The sequence below is a fragment of the Rhea pennata genome, chromosome 3, assembly GCF_028389875.1.
Source record: "Rhea pennata isolate bPtePen1 chromosome 3, bPtePen1.pri, whole genome shotgun sequence".
NCBI classification, from domain to species: Eukaryota; Metazoa; Chordata; class Aves; order Rheiformes; family Rheidae; genus Rhea; species Rhea pennata.
In genome coordinates, this window is record NC_084665.1 from 32,607,840 (window position 1) to 32,625,160 (window position 17,321).

Sequence of the window (17,321 nt, forward strand, 5' to 3'; positions counted from 1 at the left end):
CTACTGGCAGGCCATATATTTATATGTACTCAGATTTTATCCATTATCAGTGTAAACAATAATTACAAGCTTGACTTTCTGCTCTACTAGGCCATGTGTGCCTGCTTTGCTCCAATGAAGGAAGGCAATCACAGACTTCAGGTGACATCCTGGTTTTAGTTCTGTATGGGACCTAGTCAGGTCCAACATAACCAGAGCAAAAGCACATGCACTGGGGTTCTTGTAACCAAGCACTTGCTGAGTCATAGCCCAGTCACCCATACACTTAGCAAGTCGCATCAGCCATCTGTCACCGACACATCCTCCTCACCGCTCTGTGACTCCACTGGGAAAACAACAGGAGGCAGATTACATTCGTTCAGTTGAAAAGCCAGGCTCTCATGCATCTTGGCTCTAAATAACCCCTGTCTTGCCTTCTAACCAATGGCAAAGCCTTTGGCTCCTGTTAGTTTGGCCCTTTCTCAGCTAAGAAAGTGACATTCAGGTTCAAATGCTGGATGCGCTGGATAACTAATGACTGACCCCAAACAAAGCAAGACTCAGGCAAGATGTGGACTTTATTGTGCAAAATGTCACTACTATAAGGTGAAGTCACAACCTGCTCATCTACATTGGCTTCCACACTGGTGTTCTCCTCAAAACAGATTGCTTAGAAAATAGCACTGAAATACACAATGCCCTATTTTCTAAGGCCTTTTCCCATCTCCTGGGTCAGCTAAGGGGTCCAGGAGCAGGGATCCTGTTGTGTCTCCTGTCCTAATTACCCTTTCATATTTTGTCTGAGTTCAGCTGTGTCCTAGGAGTGTAGTCCTGCTAGTGCACTTGTAGGGGCACAGCCCCAAAAGAAGGGATAGTTTCCTGACATGTTCCTGCATTACTGACCATATGAAGTACTGCCCGGGTAGATGAGCCAACTGGGGGTTGTGTAGACAGCTTAGGGGGCTTGTGTTAGCATTACTTCACACAGGATTTCCCAAACTTAGACCCCCCTCAACTACTTACCACAGCCTTTGTGGTCTGGGCTCCTTCTTCCTCATGTGTTTGAAAGTCTGTTTTTCCCATTAGCTCCCCTCAGGGACAAATCACCCCCACCAGCAATCTTACCATCACACTTTATTCTAAGGCGATGAAAGAGTGTGGAATGGATGTAGTCTTTTTTGTTCTGAAGAAAAAAAAAAGTGAACTCAATGCCAGGCACAGATCCCAGGCTGTATCGTTCAAATCACACTCAGGGCACATAATTCCCATTTGTGTTTGTGTGCACGCAGGGCAAGGGTGGGGGCTGGAGGGGGGGTGAATATAAGAATGTAATTGTCATAATTTAATCCAAAACTACTTCTTGGAAGAAAAAAATAGGCTGACACAAAACAGTATGTTCAGTTATAAACACCACATGAAAGAGCCGTATTATGTTCTACTTGGTTACTGACATCTAACTTTAACGTCCTCAGCTGCCCACTACTGGGCAAAGGCCTTTCCAGTGCTCCCCCTCCGACGCAAACAAAAGCCCCCAGCCACACGACAGCACAGATAGCAGTTTCTGAGGCCAGAGTGAAATTCCACATCGAAAGTTCATTATGGGCAGCGGATACAGCCTGGTAGCTGGAGGGGCATGAAGCAGATAGATAGCCATCTGGGATTCACCGCGCTCCCAGCTGCACTGGGGAGAACTCACGCACATCTTTCACAAAGCAATAAAAAGCTGGCGTATGCCATGTGAGCATTACTATTTTTTTCCCCCAGATTTCCCCCCACAGGCCAGCTGATTCACAGAAGGACAGTCCTTGCTGGCACCATAGCTGCTTGTTTCTGGTTGACAACGGTGCTCACTAAGTTGGAAGCAATAGTAGCTGAACAGTGGTGGTATTAGGGCACTTTGGGCCCTTCCCTTCTCCTCCCAGTGTTTTAGGTGGAATGAGTAATAATAACTCATTCCTCTGTAAAGGAAGTACAGTCATCTAAGCTTAGATCCTCAGAGGGACATATATTTAACTATGGATGACGGGGTTAGGCCCAAACAGCACCCGGGAACACCAGAGACCAGATAACTGACTCAGTATTTCTTTTCTCCCCTGTGGGATTCACCTGGCAGAATCCCTCTTCCTGGCAGTGGCACCAGGAAACGATGAGGAAATGTCCTCAAGAAAGCCCCCATACTGAGATGATTTGGAGTCCTGTCCTAATGAAAGGTTCTGCAAATCATCTGCTGGAGTTGTTGCAATGGGATATCACAGAATAACTGCCTTCTGCTCAAAGAATATGTTTTTTAGCTTCACACTAACCTTTATTTTTCATGGGGCTGGGTGACATTATTAGCACCAGTGCTTACTGCTGAAGTGAAGCATCTTTGTTGTAGCGTGGGTGGGAGATGGGTTACAGTCAATATGGAGCAGATCTAGAGAATGGCTTCTGTTATTTACTTTTTTTCTGTTCTTGTAGGACGTGTGACACTGTTTAAAAAGATCTGCTCAGTAGAATCCAATTAAAATCGAATTGTCACCCAGGCACCCTTGGGAGATTTTGCTTGCTTCAGCTGTGTGGAGCACACTGCTATTTCATCAGTCCAGCATGAGCCTGCTCCAAAGGGATGGTCAAACACAAGGCACCAGGATTAGGGAAAAACAATGCAACGGAAACACTTGTTTTGCTGAGGTGCCCGAATCAAGGCATTCATGGGAACGGTGCAGATGCACCAGCTCTCTCTCATTTCCCCTTGGCGCCCCTCGGAGCAGAGGGAGAGCAGTGACGAGGGCCCTCGGCAGCGAGCTGGGACGCGGCCTCCTGACCCCTGGCACCGCAGGGGACGAGCGCGGCGACAGCAACGCTGCGCCCGGGGGGTGCCCCGCGCTGCCCAGCGAGCGGCGACAGGCTGCAGCCGTTAAACCGCCACTACCGGCCGCGGCTGGCAAAACGAGCCGCGGCGCCGCCCGAAAGGTGGAATTGAACCACTCTGTCGCTAGACAGCTACAGGTTTGAAGCCTGCACCCCAGACCACTGAGGGTCATCCGGGCAACACGCAGCGCCGCCCCCTGCGCTATATAAACCCCCCGAGCTGCCGAACCTCACAGTTATGGCGAGCGGGGATGCTGGCGCCGTGCGCTTCCTCCCTGCTTTTGAGGGCACACGGACGCCCTCGCCCCGGCTGGCGGGCAGGCTGAGCCCACGGCGGGGCGGCAGCGCCATGTCTCGCTGCCCGCCGCCGCGCCCGCCGCCTGCCCAGAAGCGCCCGGGCGCCGTATGCAAATCTGAGGGCGGCGATTGGCCGCCGCGCCTGCCCGCGGGAGCCGAAGCGGAAGGTGCCGGCAGCGGCGCCCCCGGCGCGGGGTGGCGGGTGACTCACGGCCCTTCCCAGCAGGAGCGGCGCTGTGCCAGCAGGGCCCTTCCCGCGCCTCCGGGGCCCCTTACGACATCGGCCGCGGCGGCTTGTGCAACGGGCCGGGGGCGCCCGCTGCCGCGGGCGAGGCCGGCGCTCGGGGGCCGCGCCGCCGCCACCGCCGTGCTGCTGCGTGGGGCGCGGAGCCCGGCGAGGGGCGCCGCGGGGCCCGCGCTGCCCGAGGCGGCGGCGGGAAGGCGCCCCGGGCGGGCGTCCCGCCTTGGGCAGCGTCTGCTGACGCCGCAGCCGAGGAGGTGGAAGCGGCCCGGGGTGCGTGCGAGCGAGCGAGGCCTCGAGGCGCCTCGGCGGCAGCCGCTCCTGCGCGCTGGGCGCCCCGCGGACGCAGCTGGGCCTCGGCCTGCGCCCGCACCCGCGCCTGGCCGCGGCTGAGCCTGGAGCCCGGCTGTGCGCGGGGACCGCGGTGTCAGCTCGGGCCTCTCTGGGCGCTGCGATGGCGTGACTGAACGCCCGGGCTGGAGCCACGCGGTGATCGCTCGCTTTCTGTGGCCGTTTACCCACCGGCAGAACGCCAGGCGGTGCAGAACCGGGCGCCTTGTCTGCTCTTCAGCACGTGTCACGTTGTCCTGAGACTTCATGCGTTTCTCTGACTCAGACCTGCTTCCCACACACGTTAGTTGCCAGAGCGCAGGTCCGCATTCTCTCTTTGTATCAGTGGGGCTGCCCAGTTACTTAAGAGCATATAATTATGACATATGACACACAGTATTTATCAGAGCAGAACAGGGCAATAGCTCATTTTGAGAAGTTTATTTATTTATTTATTTTACTGTGGCTAATGCCACTTCGGAGAAAGACATGAGTCTCCCATGAGATACCTCGTAGAACAATAATATCCTCTGGGAGGAAATTCCTTCCTGACCCCCAACTGAGTATCAACTTATGCCCTGAAGTATGAGGATTGAAAACACTTGTAATTTTATCCTAGCGAGTGTAACTATGGAGGCTATTTTCACAAATGTCTAATCCCTTAAAAAATTCCTAAGTTATTTGCCTCAAGAGATTTCTCTGAAGTGGAGCCATTTCTGCCAATGCATGTGGTTTCCAGTGATTTTTAATTAGATGATTCTTTTTGGTGTAAGCAACAAATAAAACCGTAGGCCTGTTCCCCCTCTTGCCTCAGGGAAGTTCAGACTTAAAACTGATAGTCAGTGGAGTAACACCAGGGTAAAGCTGATAGAGAACAGTACCAGCACCGCAGCCTGAGGTTGGAGCTGTTTTGCGGAGGTCAGCAAAACAAAGCAAACAGTATCTGATGGGGCAGTATTGTTCCCGCTCACATCCAAGCAGCTCTGTTGGACACACAGCTTTGCTTTAAGTACCTTGATTTAAGTCGTGAATTAGCCTCTTGGAACTTAATGGGCATTGGTATCATCTGGCCCACTGACTTCCAGACACACGCACGAGGGTATCTGAGGACTTACTGTTTGTAGTGAACAATTTCTGTAGTAACTTAAATGAGATTTTTAAAACACATTTTTAACTCTTCAATCCAGAAGAAGGGTTTTTTTCAAAAAGAGCTAGTTGGAATGGTTCTTCTCTTCCCTGCTGATATCAGACAGGAACCTTTTTTCTTTTCTCTGTTCTTCTCTTCTTTGTTCTTCTCTCTTGTACATTCCTCTCTCTTTACCTGATCCTTACACCAGTAGCAGGTGGCATAATATAGCAAGTTTCTTTTGACATAAAAATGTACAGGGTGGGGGTGTATGTGGGAGGAGGTACAGGGAAATTAGTCATAGGGAGGAAGAGGTTAGCATGGGGGTTTGAGGAAATCAGGTGGCCGCAGCAATCCCTCAGGCTTCCAACCAAGCCTGTCCCGATGTCTTCTGGGAGAAGCATGTCACATCAAAGATATGTTCCTTTCAGCCCATCAGCATGTGATGTTGCTGATGGGTTAAAGCTGAACAAGAATGGCTGCCAGGAGTCAGGAGGAATTCCTAACTCATATATTTCTAAGTCTCAGCTTTAAAAACTTTTTCACTTTCTCTTTGCTCTCCTCTCTAGCATCTACCTTTTCTGAATTGTTTCTATTGCAAAGAATCACTTCAGGAGAAGGCATGCTTCTTAGTGTGAAAATACCATGCTCCTCTCTCTCGTGCTCCCCCAGTTTTTTAAGCAAGTGCATCTGTCTTTGTTATCTGCTGATCAATCTCCCTGTGCTTTCTAGAAAAAAACAACTATGCCAATTATTCAATTCCAAATGAAAAATTACAGCAAGGCAAAATACTGCAGCCACTTAACCAAAGGATCCATTGGAAAGGACAGCTTCTAGCCCTGCTTAATTTGCAGTAAAGGAACATTTTGAGATACAGAAGGCAGCAGTTTCTAAAGATCAAGCAGTAGAGGAATGTACCACAAACAGGCAAAAATACAGGAAATGATGCTGGACCTCCAAGCTGATGGGAAAATGGTAGTAAAGAAATTTTGAGAATTTTCTTCTTGACCGGATGCTAATGTGTCTAGGTTCAGACCCACTTACAGAACGGAAATTGTGTTAGCCACTAACTTCCCCAGCAGTGGTTGAAAATGACATTTCCAGGATCTCTGTGTGTCTGTTTTTTAAAGGCCTTTGTTACCTCTGACCCATGAGGGATAGGTGACGGGGTTGTTGCCCCTGCCAGAAGCTGGTGGATTATCTGGCAGCAGTGCTGGTCTTCTTGTGCGCAAGGGACAGCGGGTGGCTCCAGGCAATAGTTAGCACAGTACCTCTGAGGGTGCCAGTTTGTCTCAGCTGCTGCTGAACATGTTTACGAGCTCCCAGGCACTGATAAGAGATCACTGGGTTGTCTGCTGTGTGCAAGTAAGATTCATCTCGGCTCCAGCCCTAACAATACTGAATGTGTGACTGCGTTATCAGAACCAGGCTGATGCATATGACAGCTAAAGCCACAGACTGTTATGAGGAGCTCGTGATTTATGACTAGATTTATAAAACTACCAAAAATGCAAATAGATACCTACTGGAACTTTCAAAAGCATGTGAGTTAGTAGACCTGTTGTTATCAAAGACTCCTCAGCACCTAGTTTTCCTTTAGACATTTTTTGGAAATCCTTTGAACAGCTTCATCTTTAGACGAAGTGTCTTTGAAAATCTGACTCTTTGCCATTAAAAATATAAAACGAATTCAGTTTATCAGTTTAATAATGGAAAAAATCCCTATCTCCTCAGTAATGCTCTTAATTAAAGCATTTCTCAGTGTCTTTGGACCTGATTTTCTACCTTATGCAGACAACGATACTATGCCAACTGGATGCAAAGCACTGCCAATTTAGGTTTGATTCGATGCCCATTCAAGTTAATGGAAATCCTCCCACAGAAATCAATGGGATTTGGTTCAGGCCCCGAAGTCAATGGGGAATTCTGATTTGGCGGTTTTACGCCTACACTGCACCAGTATAAGCAAATATTCAAGGTAAAAGCCTTGAAGAATTTGGAAGGAGTTTTGTAAGTGTCTTCAGGGGCAATCCACAGACTAGAGTATTTAAACAACTTGTAATGCCTGAAACTGTCCACCAAGGAAGGCTTAAAACAGAACTGTCAGAACTTTAGTTTAAAAAACTGTTAGTTTTTTAAAGCACTCTTACTTCTTTTGCTCTCAAGAGTAAAAATATGCTCTTTTTTCCCCTGCAGCCTGAAGAACATGTAAGCATCTTCAGTGCTTTGTTCTTCTTTTAACTACCAGAACCTGATTTGTGTCAGGAATGATAAGCCTAGGTCCCTACTGTATTAATAAATAATTATTTGGTGTAAGGTGGGGGATGAGAAGGGCTGTTATTCTTAGCAGCAGCAATGAAATTTCAGCAGCTGATGACGTCAGTGCTGAAATGTCAGTGTGAAACAGACTGGAACAAATTAGGAGGGTAGTGTCGTCACTGAGAGCCACACTGCCCTCCGGAGGGACTGTGGTTGGATAGTGCAGATGCAGTTCAGGAGATGGGGGACAGAGGCTTGTGTGAGCTTCTCAGAAGCATTCAAAAAAGCAACAACAATAATCTCCATCCCAGAAAGGTCAAAGAAGATGCTATTTGAACATCCCCGCCCACTCCGTGGCGTGAGCTAACAGCAAGGGAAGGGCCATGTCTACAAACCAGATTCCAGGAACTAGTACAGAAGAAAAAAAAATCCCCATCTTCTAGGCATTTAAAAAGCTGGGTTAAATCCATCTCTGATGTCACTCCTGTGACTCAAATTGAGGAGGAATTTGGTCTGGGATGCCTTTTGTTATGATGTACTTCCCAAGTGAGGGTGATGTGCTTGGAGTAGAGGTGATCTCAAAGCATTTTATTACTTAATTTACTGAGCTATTGCATTTGAAGAATGTCTTTAGGCTATTAAAAAATGCTGAAGTCAAGATGCGTAAAGCTTTAATCAAAATTCCAGAACAAATGCATGCATGCTTGTTCTCAAAGGGTCCCTTTTTGCACATTTGTTGACCGGTTTTATAGGATGATGTACCCACCCTGCCCCAGTGCAGGGCATGGACACTGTCTGCGAGGTGGTATCTCAGGGTCCCCTGGAGCCCTGCATCTCCCTGCTTTTGCAGACAAATTGCTGGGTCTGCAGGGGCTGTTGGGCTGTGGGACATGCTCTGGTCTGAGGGGGACTGTGACCATCCTGCCCTCCTTCATGAAGACCTGCACTGGTTTTTTTTTGTAGAAATATGGAAAAAAGCTTAGATTCACTGAGTTACTCTTTCTAGAAAAGTAGCATTAGCAACAAAACTACTCCGTGTTGTTTAACTTCATAGAACTGCTGTTACTATAGTGTCTATGGAGATGATGTAGTTACAGCAGACAGAGGAAAATACATTCAGACATGTGCTTATCTATCAATCATACCAGCTATTTCTGGCATGTGGCAACTGGCTGACCACAGTAAGGAAAAGAGGATGTAATCAGTTAGCAAAAGCACTCCTTTCTTAGCAAAGACGATAAGGATTATTGGCAAACTCACAGAGAGTTACGGGAATAGAGGAATTGCTGTGCTGAAGTCACTTCCTACTACCCGGGAGTCCCTGTGCTCTGAGCATTGTGTTTACTTTCCTATTATGGATCTAGAGTTTGTATGCATTGGTTCAGACTTGTAAGAGCACTGACCCTGTCTCGGCAAACACAAAACTCTCTCAGAGATTGCTGTAGTCTTTTTTGCGGGGGGCATCCGGGCTGACTGTGAGCAGTGAGTGTGATTCTTTGCCACATCTCTACAGCAGCAAAACACCTTGCTGCAGAAATATTTGCAAAGAAAAGCATGACTTAATCAGTTGAGGGAAGAGGTGTATGCCAACAGAAACACGCTTTTGCCAATATAAACTGCTATGCCACTAGAGGGGTTGGCTGGTACCACCAATGCCCCTCTTTTGTCAACATACATCACAGCTTCACTGATTAGGTGTTGTACCAACAGCCAGGGTAGGAGGTTCTCAGCCAATGAGATCACTCAAAGCTTTGCACCTCCATGTGTGGTGAGCCCCAGATCCCTCCTCTCAAGAGGAAGCAGCACCTATTTCAGCTGCACCTGTATCAACAAAAAAATTATGAGAGCTGGATGCAAGATTCCCAAAGCACAGCTAGTTTCTGATGCAGTCCTTTGATGGTAAAGTTGTGTGCTGCATTGTACATGGTCGGCACAGGTCTCACCATGTGATGATGTATAGGGAGTATGTGATGTCTTGTCAGAGGTCTTGTCATGTAGCTTTGAGAGCGCTCCCGCTCTAGCCCTGCAATTGCAATCTAGCACCGAGGGTAGGAAAATGCTGCTGGAACAAGGTCTCCTTACCAGAAGGGCTGGAAAGGCTTGAGAAAGATGAGGCAGATCAGGCGCCATAAAGAGTGGTGTTCTGCAGTCAGCATCTCAGCTCTAGGTATGTGATCAGTAAAAACATGGAAGGCAAAGGTTTAATACTACCTGCATTGCACCTTGTTTAATCCAGATTTACTAAAGCTTTGGCGATATAGGAATTAAATGTCTACATAAGGAAAAAAGACTTCTACTTGCTATCTTTTTTTTTCTGTGAAATTGGTACCTAATCACTGCCACACTGCAGTGACTCTCAGCACGCTGAGAGTCAGTGGAGACAGAATGTTTTTTTTTCTGGATGCATTTGTAAATATCAGTCTATATTTCTAAGACTTACCACTCTAGGAGACCCAAGATGATCTGTGATTTCTGCAATCTCATCTGAGAGAGCGAGTGATTCCATGTGGTAGAGACATACAGCTCATGACTCACAGCCCTGAGTCACAGCATTGGGACACTTCAGCATTCAGAAACACTAGTAGTGACAGAAATCAGGATGATGAGCAAGCAGCTGTTACTCATTCTCAGCTGGACACTGTAAGCATGTTTGTACCAGTCAGTATGGCTCTGGCTCTTCTCTGTCTCCTCTTGCAGACCTGCAGTCATCTGGATAGCACGGTGACATAGCTCACTTAACATTTGCCTCTGGGCAAGAGATGATCAAGTCTAGTCTCTGGTTGCCAGACTGTCCTGCTTGACTCTGTTAGTCTCAGTATAGAGCTATCACGGTAATTTTCACTTTAGGTTACTTCTTCCATCTCTGGAGATCAGCTCACTTTACAAATATGAATGCATTGATCTGTCGCATGGGGTTAGAAAGTACCTGTGCCCTGTTTTATAGCTGGGGGGAACTGAGGTACAAAACATATAGGTAACTTGTTTTCCTGACAAAAAAGATTTACAGCAGGGCCAGGAAGAGAACCAGAAGTCTTCAATACTTCACTTAATCTTTAGCCACTGAACCGTATGCTCCATTCCATCCATTTCTTCCTCATGAGATGGCAGCTTTGATAAAAGCAAGAGCCCAGGAAATCACCCTGTTTATTCTATCTTGGCCTCTTAATGCCTGTGAAACTTTAATTGAATTCTTTTCATGACCATCATCTTTGGTGCGGGAAATGATTCCAAAGGACAAAGACTTGCTTGTATGTGTGCACGTGTGTGTGTGGTTGGGAGAGAGGAAGAATAAAAAATCCATTTCCAGATGGTTGAAAGGATGCATAGCACTTTGCTATTGGCAAAAACAACCTCTTTCATTTTCAGGATGTGTAAGTCACAGAATTGCAGCTGGAAAAAAAAGGCAGAAAAGAGAAGCAGGGAGGTAAAAATAAGAATTACTAATGAAAAATAACCCAGTTTATATTTGAAAATCCAAGTGCTTCATTTTTATTTAAATGGGGTAAAATGTGCTTGCTGAAGATGATCTTTGTAGAGCAGGTTCAAATATGTATCGTATCATTTTCTTGTTAGCTTCTTTGCTTTTTATTCCCAACTGTAGCCTCACAGGAAATTCAGTCCCTGGCAAGCTTCAGCTGCAGACAGGAAACATTCTGAGGAATTTCTTCCATACAGGTACTATATTTGCTTGGAGGGATAACATGGTGGAGATATTTACCACAGCTGGATTTAACTAGCAGGATATTATACATGTTGATTGAGTTGCTGGGAGTGATCTCTGTCTGCAGCCACCAGCATGCCATGTTTAAACAAACCATATTGCTCTGCCTGCCTGTGGGAAGATATGCATCAGATCTGGGCCTGATTCTCCTTCCTCTGGCAGCTGCACGTCTCAACTTATGTCAAAGATGCTCACTGATGTGAGAGAGTATCAGAGAATCAGGTCTACGCAGCATGTTTTCATCACTTGACAAATTTGATCTTAGGCTATTTGCATGCACCTAAGCAGATATTTTGATAGAAAGACTGACTGGGAAGGAGTGCAGGCTTATGCCTTTTAATCACAGATCAAGAAGGCTCAGCTCTCGCCTTTGCTCTCTCAGGGGACCAAATATTAAAAGGCGTGAGCTGTAGCACGACACTGCCTTTCAGATGAGTTAGAGGTACTGAGTGTGACCTGGTGACACACTACCTTCCTGCAGCCTTTGGGTATTTTCCTGTCACTTTGGACATTTTTCTACCTTTCTCTGCAAGTTCAGAGCAGGCCTGTTCTGCTCTTTAGTTTTGAGAAGATCACAGCAGTCTAAGGTACTGGTACTTGAAAAACAAGTACCAGATTTCACTTGGCCACTTTTCAGGGTAACTTCAGAATCATGAAAGAACAGGTGGACTGGGTATTTCTCTTGGCTAGTTCTTTAATCTACTCAAAAGAAATATTCCCTCTGATGAATGTTTGGTAAGGAATACTCCTTTCATACAAAAATATGTGAGTGCCTCCCCCAGTCTTTAATACAGTTCTCAGGATGCAGGATATGTAGAAGAAAGACTCATGAGCCTGTATCATTGTCTCCCAAGAAAAACGTGAGGGATTAAGTATATGGCTGGGAACAACCCAGCGCTGGCAGGGAAATGGACTGTATGACCTGTCTCAAAGATCTATGATTCACTGCAAATACACAGAGTGTGCATGAAAATGTGTAGCAACATGCACAGGTACCTTGCCTGCCATTACAGTGCAGCCTCCAGCCAGAGACAATCTGACCACATTTACAGGTGTGCACTGGGAATGTTTTTTCTCTGTGGGGATCAATGAAAGACAGAAGAATGCCTTCAAAGCCTTGAAGGTCTCTGTTCCACCCTGCCAAGCCATAGAAATGTAACTGTGTGTGTAGCTCTGAAGCACGGGTATTTTTTTTTTTTTTTCTGTTTCTGGGGCAGGAAGTGCAAGTGCAGATCCTCCCACTTAATGCATGGGGGGAAGAAAAGATTCACAGACTCCCCTGCAGTGTTAGTGAAAATACAGCTCTGGCCTTTAGTGCCCTTTGTTACATAAACACAAGTAGCGTAGACATATTAATCACCCTGCCATTGAGGGAGGAACAGAGCAACAACCTCAAATGCCACCCACTCCCCATTCTCGCTCCCATTTGATGTTGCTATTTTAAGCCACACATTATTTCCTGCTGTGATTTTGTTTTTTTTACCCAGCTTCTAAATCTGGCTCTGAGGTAAGCTGTGACATACATATCCCTCCTCTCCCCCTCCCCGCCTTCCTCCTCCCCCTGCACCCACGTCCTCTTTATTGCTGCCTTTTAGAAATTATCTCTCCATGTCTCGTAGGCAGCCAGGTCTCAGAGGTTAGGTATTGACTGGCTGGAATAAAAGCAAAAGGACTGATCTTCCTGCTTTTGGACTTAAGGGCAAATGGTGTTGGGGCCACAGTTTGCAGGACAAACTGCTTTAAAAGCACTTTTCCCCTGGTTTCCCAACCCCAGAGAGCTTAGAGCCTCAGAGAGGATAGTCTTGCCAGGAAGAGAAGGCTGCTGCTCAGCAGCTAGCGAGGGGCCACAGCCATGGCCAGTGTACTTCTCCAACGAGAGATGGTATCACAGATGGGCCATGTGCTTTGCAGCACAGAAGACAGAAGAGAGGGCTTAGCTACTGTCCGAGAGGTTTCTCTGCTGAGCCTGGTGGGGAGGTTTCTAGCCCCCAAGTCAAGCTGACTTGTGTCAATGCACAGGGCAGGCAACCGCCTCATTTTGCCTGTGCCAGTTAGCAGTTTGTGTCTGTCCTGTTCTGCTGCATGCATCTCCTGTGGCGAAGAGCTGCAGCCAGGTTAGCCCTGAGGAATCCTGTAACTGTGTCAGTCTAGGGCAGAAGTACAGAGTCTGCAACCGTGGAAGTGCCCAGTGCACCAGGCAGAGGTGGCTCTTTTCCTTATTATGTGTGGACAGCTGAACAGCGATAAGAGCTCTGCTGAGGTAAGTCTGAGCCCTAAGAGGAAGTGTGAGGCCTACTTCTGCACTACAGCTGAGGAACATTACAAGTTTATCCTCTTTGACACCCACTTTCTCCTGCCTTCTTTGCCAAGCAACCTGTCCTGAAAATCTCCTCTGCCTAGATGTGCGGTGTTGCAGACACATCCCTGCTAGAATAACAGCGCAGGCTGGTGGCAGGCAGGCTGCTGGCAAAACCCTGGGCCTTGCTTCCAAATCACAGAGAACAGAGAGGTCTGGGCTGCCCTCAGCTAACCTTGGTGTATATATTTCACACAAACAGTCTCACGCCTTTCTCTTCCTGTGAGTTGCTTTCAGAGCTGCTGCACGTGGCCTTTGTCTGCCTGGTATTAGCAATAGCTGTAGGAAACTAGGAAATCCCAGGCTGGGTGGCTACGTGTTCTTCGTCCTCTCCTTCCCCAGATAAAGATTCCCGTTATGCCCTTGCTGAGGTTCCTGGAAAAGGGGAGAGGCAGAGACAGCGAGAGTGAGAAGGCCTTTGCCAAGTGGTTTAATGTTAGTCACAGCTGCTGGAAGTCTGCTGTGCTCTTACCAGGACCGTTATTTTTATTTTCACAGCTTGGTTTCCATGTCAGTCCCTAGAGAAGGCTGGAGATTCACATCCCTTCCCAACAGCAGCTACATGCTAGCTTTGCACATTTGCACAGTTTATTGTTTGTTTTGAAGTAGCAAGGAGAGCACACAAGCCTGCAGTGCTAGGCAACAGTCTTATCTTAGGCCAGATCGTGGCCCTCAAATCCTTGCCTGCAAAGAGCTTACAGTTGAATCAAGCGTCCCACTTTCCAGTGGAAGGAAGGGAGGGGAAAGAGCCAGACTCACAAAATGGAGTGATCACACTAGAATAACATGACTCTTTCCAGCACACTGTGTCCTCATGTTCAGCTATTGTAAAAATTCTTGCAGAAAAACTTATCCCACAACAGCAATGCTGGAGAATTTCCCCCCCTGGAGACAGGTCCTCAGAAAGGATTCTAGTAACTTGTCTGCACAGAAAATCGCCCTGCTCTTGATGTCACACCCAGTGCTGTTCAGTAGGAACCAGTTAGCAGCTGAGTGGCGTATGGCGTCCTGGGCGAAATGCATTTGATGAGGACAGCTATCCAAGGACCAAGGCCCACATGACAGCTACCACTGCCACCCTCTCTGGCACCAATTCTCAGCATCTTATTGGTGGTCTGTGCAGAAGAATGAAGAGCTGACTGGATAGGAGGACTCAGGAACAGAGAAGAATTCAGTCTACACTGAGTGTTGCCTACACTGATGCCAACACTGGCGGCCACTGGAAAAATAGCAATGCTGGAAAAGAGCCTGAGATTTACAGATGAAATGGCTATGGAGTGACAGTAGCTATGGGAAGCTGGTACCATATGCCGTATTTGTCCTGGCATTCAAAGCATGCGATAAATAACCTGGCTTAGAGTTTGGTCAGACTGTTGGACTGAGTATTACCAAAAAAAAATAAATAAATAAATAAAGAGCTAGATAGAGCATTAATACCCACAGTTAGGCATGTGGAAATGGCACAAGATGGTGGAGATTGCATGGCCTGTGGACTTGCTGATACAGTCCACACAGCCCCCAAATCTTTCTTTCCTTGCCCATCTGCCTTCTATGATCAGTCTTGCTTTATGCACTCTGCACAGTGGCAACCAGAAACAGTGGCCCTGCTCGTGTGGGGCAGATTTGGCAGGAGCACTGATTCAGTGAAGAGCTCCCTTGCAGCCAGACTGAAATTGTTCTTTGTCCTGGCAGCTCAGCCATGCTTCATCTAGGTCAAGAGACATGGCTCAGGAAGACTGTGAGCTCTGATTAGATCTGCTCCTCCCAGGGCCCTTCAGCTGGGCTTGCTCCTTTTTCTCATTCCACACAAGGTTTTAAAAAGCTGTGTTTGTAAACACCAGTCTCCAGCTCGCTGCCTCTAGGGCTCTGGGCGGAAGGCCAGGGAAGGATCTAAGAGACGGCAGACAGTTTTAAGAGGCTGCAGCGTCAGATTGCCGCCTTGAAGAGGGCACGCCTTGCAGTTAATAACCATGGTGGCGGGAGTCACCTACAGCACCAGCAGGTCTCAGCAATATTTCCTGGCTCCCTGAGGCTGAGCTTGGGCTTTACTGAAATGACCTCCTCACATGCCAAGGTAAATTCTGGGTCTCTCAAGCTAGCTCTGCTGTAATTAGTGGGGAGCTAAGCTGTGCTGCCTCAAATACATGTTTGAGGTCAGTGCTCTGAGACAATAAACAATATAGTGGACATGTGTTTGCATTTGACACAGTGCTGGTTAAATATTCACTCTCTTTCATCTCTCCTCCCTGTAGATCGCTTCAGAGAGCCTGGTCACATTCATGGACTTGGATGCTCTTGTCCTAGGGGGAGACTAGGGCCTCCTGTGGGATAGCACCTGGTCACTGAACATAAACCAGCATGACCGGCAGTCTGAGGTGCCTTTTGAAGAGGGTCTGCCCATCTGAAGAACCCCGGAGGCTCCCTTTGCCTTAATCCTTTCAAAAATTGATTAAGTCCACTGTTGGAGCAGTGATAGAGCCCCAACCACTGAGAGAAGGTTAGAGCTGAGTGAGAGTCAAAGCTGGGCCCACCTCTTCCCACCAGTTCAAGCGTGACTCTACAGTGTTTTGTGGGTAAGAGAGGAGAGATCTTTGCCCAAACACAAGCCTGAACCTGTCCATATGCCCAGAACTGCTTCTATCCAAACATTTACTAGTAGACACATTCAGGCACAGACTTAGTTGGAGCTGTAAAGCTCCTGGGAAGGAGGGGGCCTGATGTGCTTCACAAGGTCTAGGCAGAGAGGGCAGCATCTAACAGCCTGAGCGCACATGCCGGTTTGGGGCTGAGCTATGGCTGGGAAGTGGCCAGCAGTCTGGACAGGCAGCATGCATGTTTTTCGGTCAGCCTGCCTATACTTGAGTGCATGCTTCACTGTACAAATGCCACCCTTGTGCTCTACATCCTGAAGGCCCAGAGCAGCGATGACTTTTGTTTCCCTTGAAAATAACTCAGCAGGCCTAGGGCTCCCTCAGTTTCACACCTTGTGTGACAGCTAGCACCTGGGTCACACATTACACCCCTGCACAAAGGACTTCACAGAGTGTCTGGCAGTGGGGAATCAGGCCAGGCTGGTGGGGCTGAGAGAGAAAAAGAGAAGTCGTGGCTCCTTTAAGGGAGGAGGCAGGAGGACTGTGAGGGAAGGGAGCACTGGAAGCTGTGTTTTTCTCTCAGTGCCTCAGGGGTTGGTTACTAAATTTGGTTACTGGGCTTAAATAATGCAGCGTGGCAGAGCCCAGTCAGTTTGAACATTGTCATATCCACACAATCCTTTCCTAGGTGGCTGAGATCTCTTGTTCTCTGCCGCTGCTATCTGCACAGGATTTGAATGTGATGTGAAACATCATCTTAAATAATTATAACTAGCAGAGAAGAGCCAAAGCTGCAAAGTCTCATCTATTTCAGTGTGCTCTGTCTATCTATGTAATTTCTAAGGTGCCAATCACCAAAGCATCCAAGCACCGTCTAATCTGGATATGAACTCTGTTAGTGCTCATGGAGGCTTGACTCCTAGTGTTTCATGTAAGCCTATCTCTAACTAGCAAGCATAGGGACAGAGCTGCATAATGTGGGCAAATAAGCCTCCTATTGCTGTCGAGGTCTTCATGATCTACTGACTAAGTCCAGCAATGGAAGGAGTCACATCATGGTCAGTCCTGCTCCATGAAGTATATATATCCTCCTTCCATTACCCCAGAGAACACAGGAGCAGATTTACTGAGAGCAGGGAGCCACAGTTCCCTCCCCAGCGCGCTGGACCTCTTCTGTTGTGTGATGCATGCAGAAGTTGCTGCAGATCTGTACAGCTTGCACCTCCCCATATGCATCAAGGCTGCATCCAGCTCTGGGGCAAGGTGATAGAAGGCTCTGTGCCATCCTTAGCTGTGGATCCAAGCCTCCCCATGCAGAGACAAGGAAGAAGCAAGTGATGGGAAGCAGTGACCCTTTGTTCTATTTAGGAAAAGGGTGAGAGAACGATGTGCCAACCTACTGCCCCATACTTTCTGCAGACTTTGGGAGGCAGATTAAAATCTGCTGGTTTACCACTCACTACTAGTGCAATGGTGAAGGGACTCACTGTAATAAAGCTACTCATCCAGAGTGAAATACGATTAGACCTTTCCTTCATTGCCAGGGAAACAGCATTTGTCTCTTTCTA

General features: G+C 47.6%; 1 non-coding gene across 1 annotated transcript; it reads right to left on the bottom strand.

The window, feature by feature from the left end:
* Positions 1-2,924: 2,924 nt before the first annotated feature.
* Positions 2,925-3,011, bottom strand: TRNASTOP-UCA (transfer RNA opal suppressor (anticodon UCA)). The gene has a single exon. It is a non-coding gene; the product is annotated as a tRNA-Sec (tRNA).
* Positions 3,012-17,321: the final 14,310 nt, after the last annotated feature.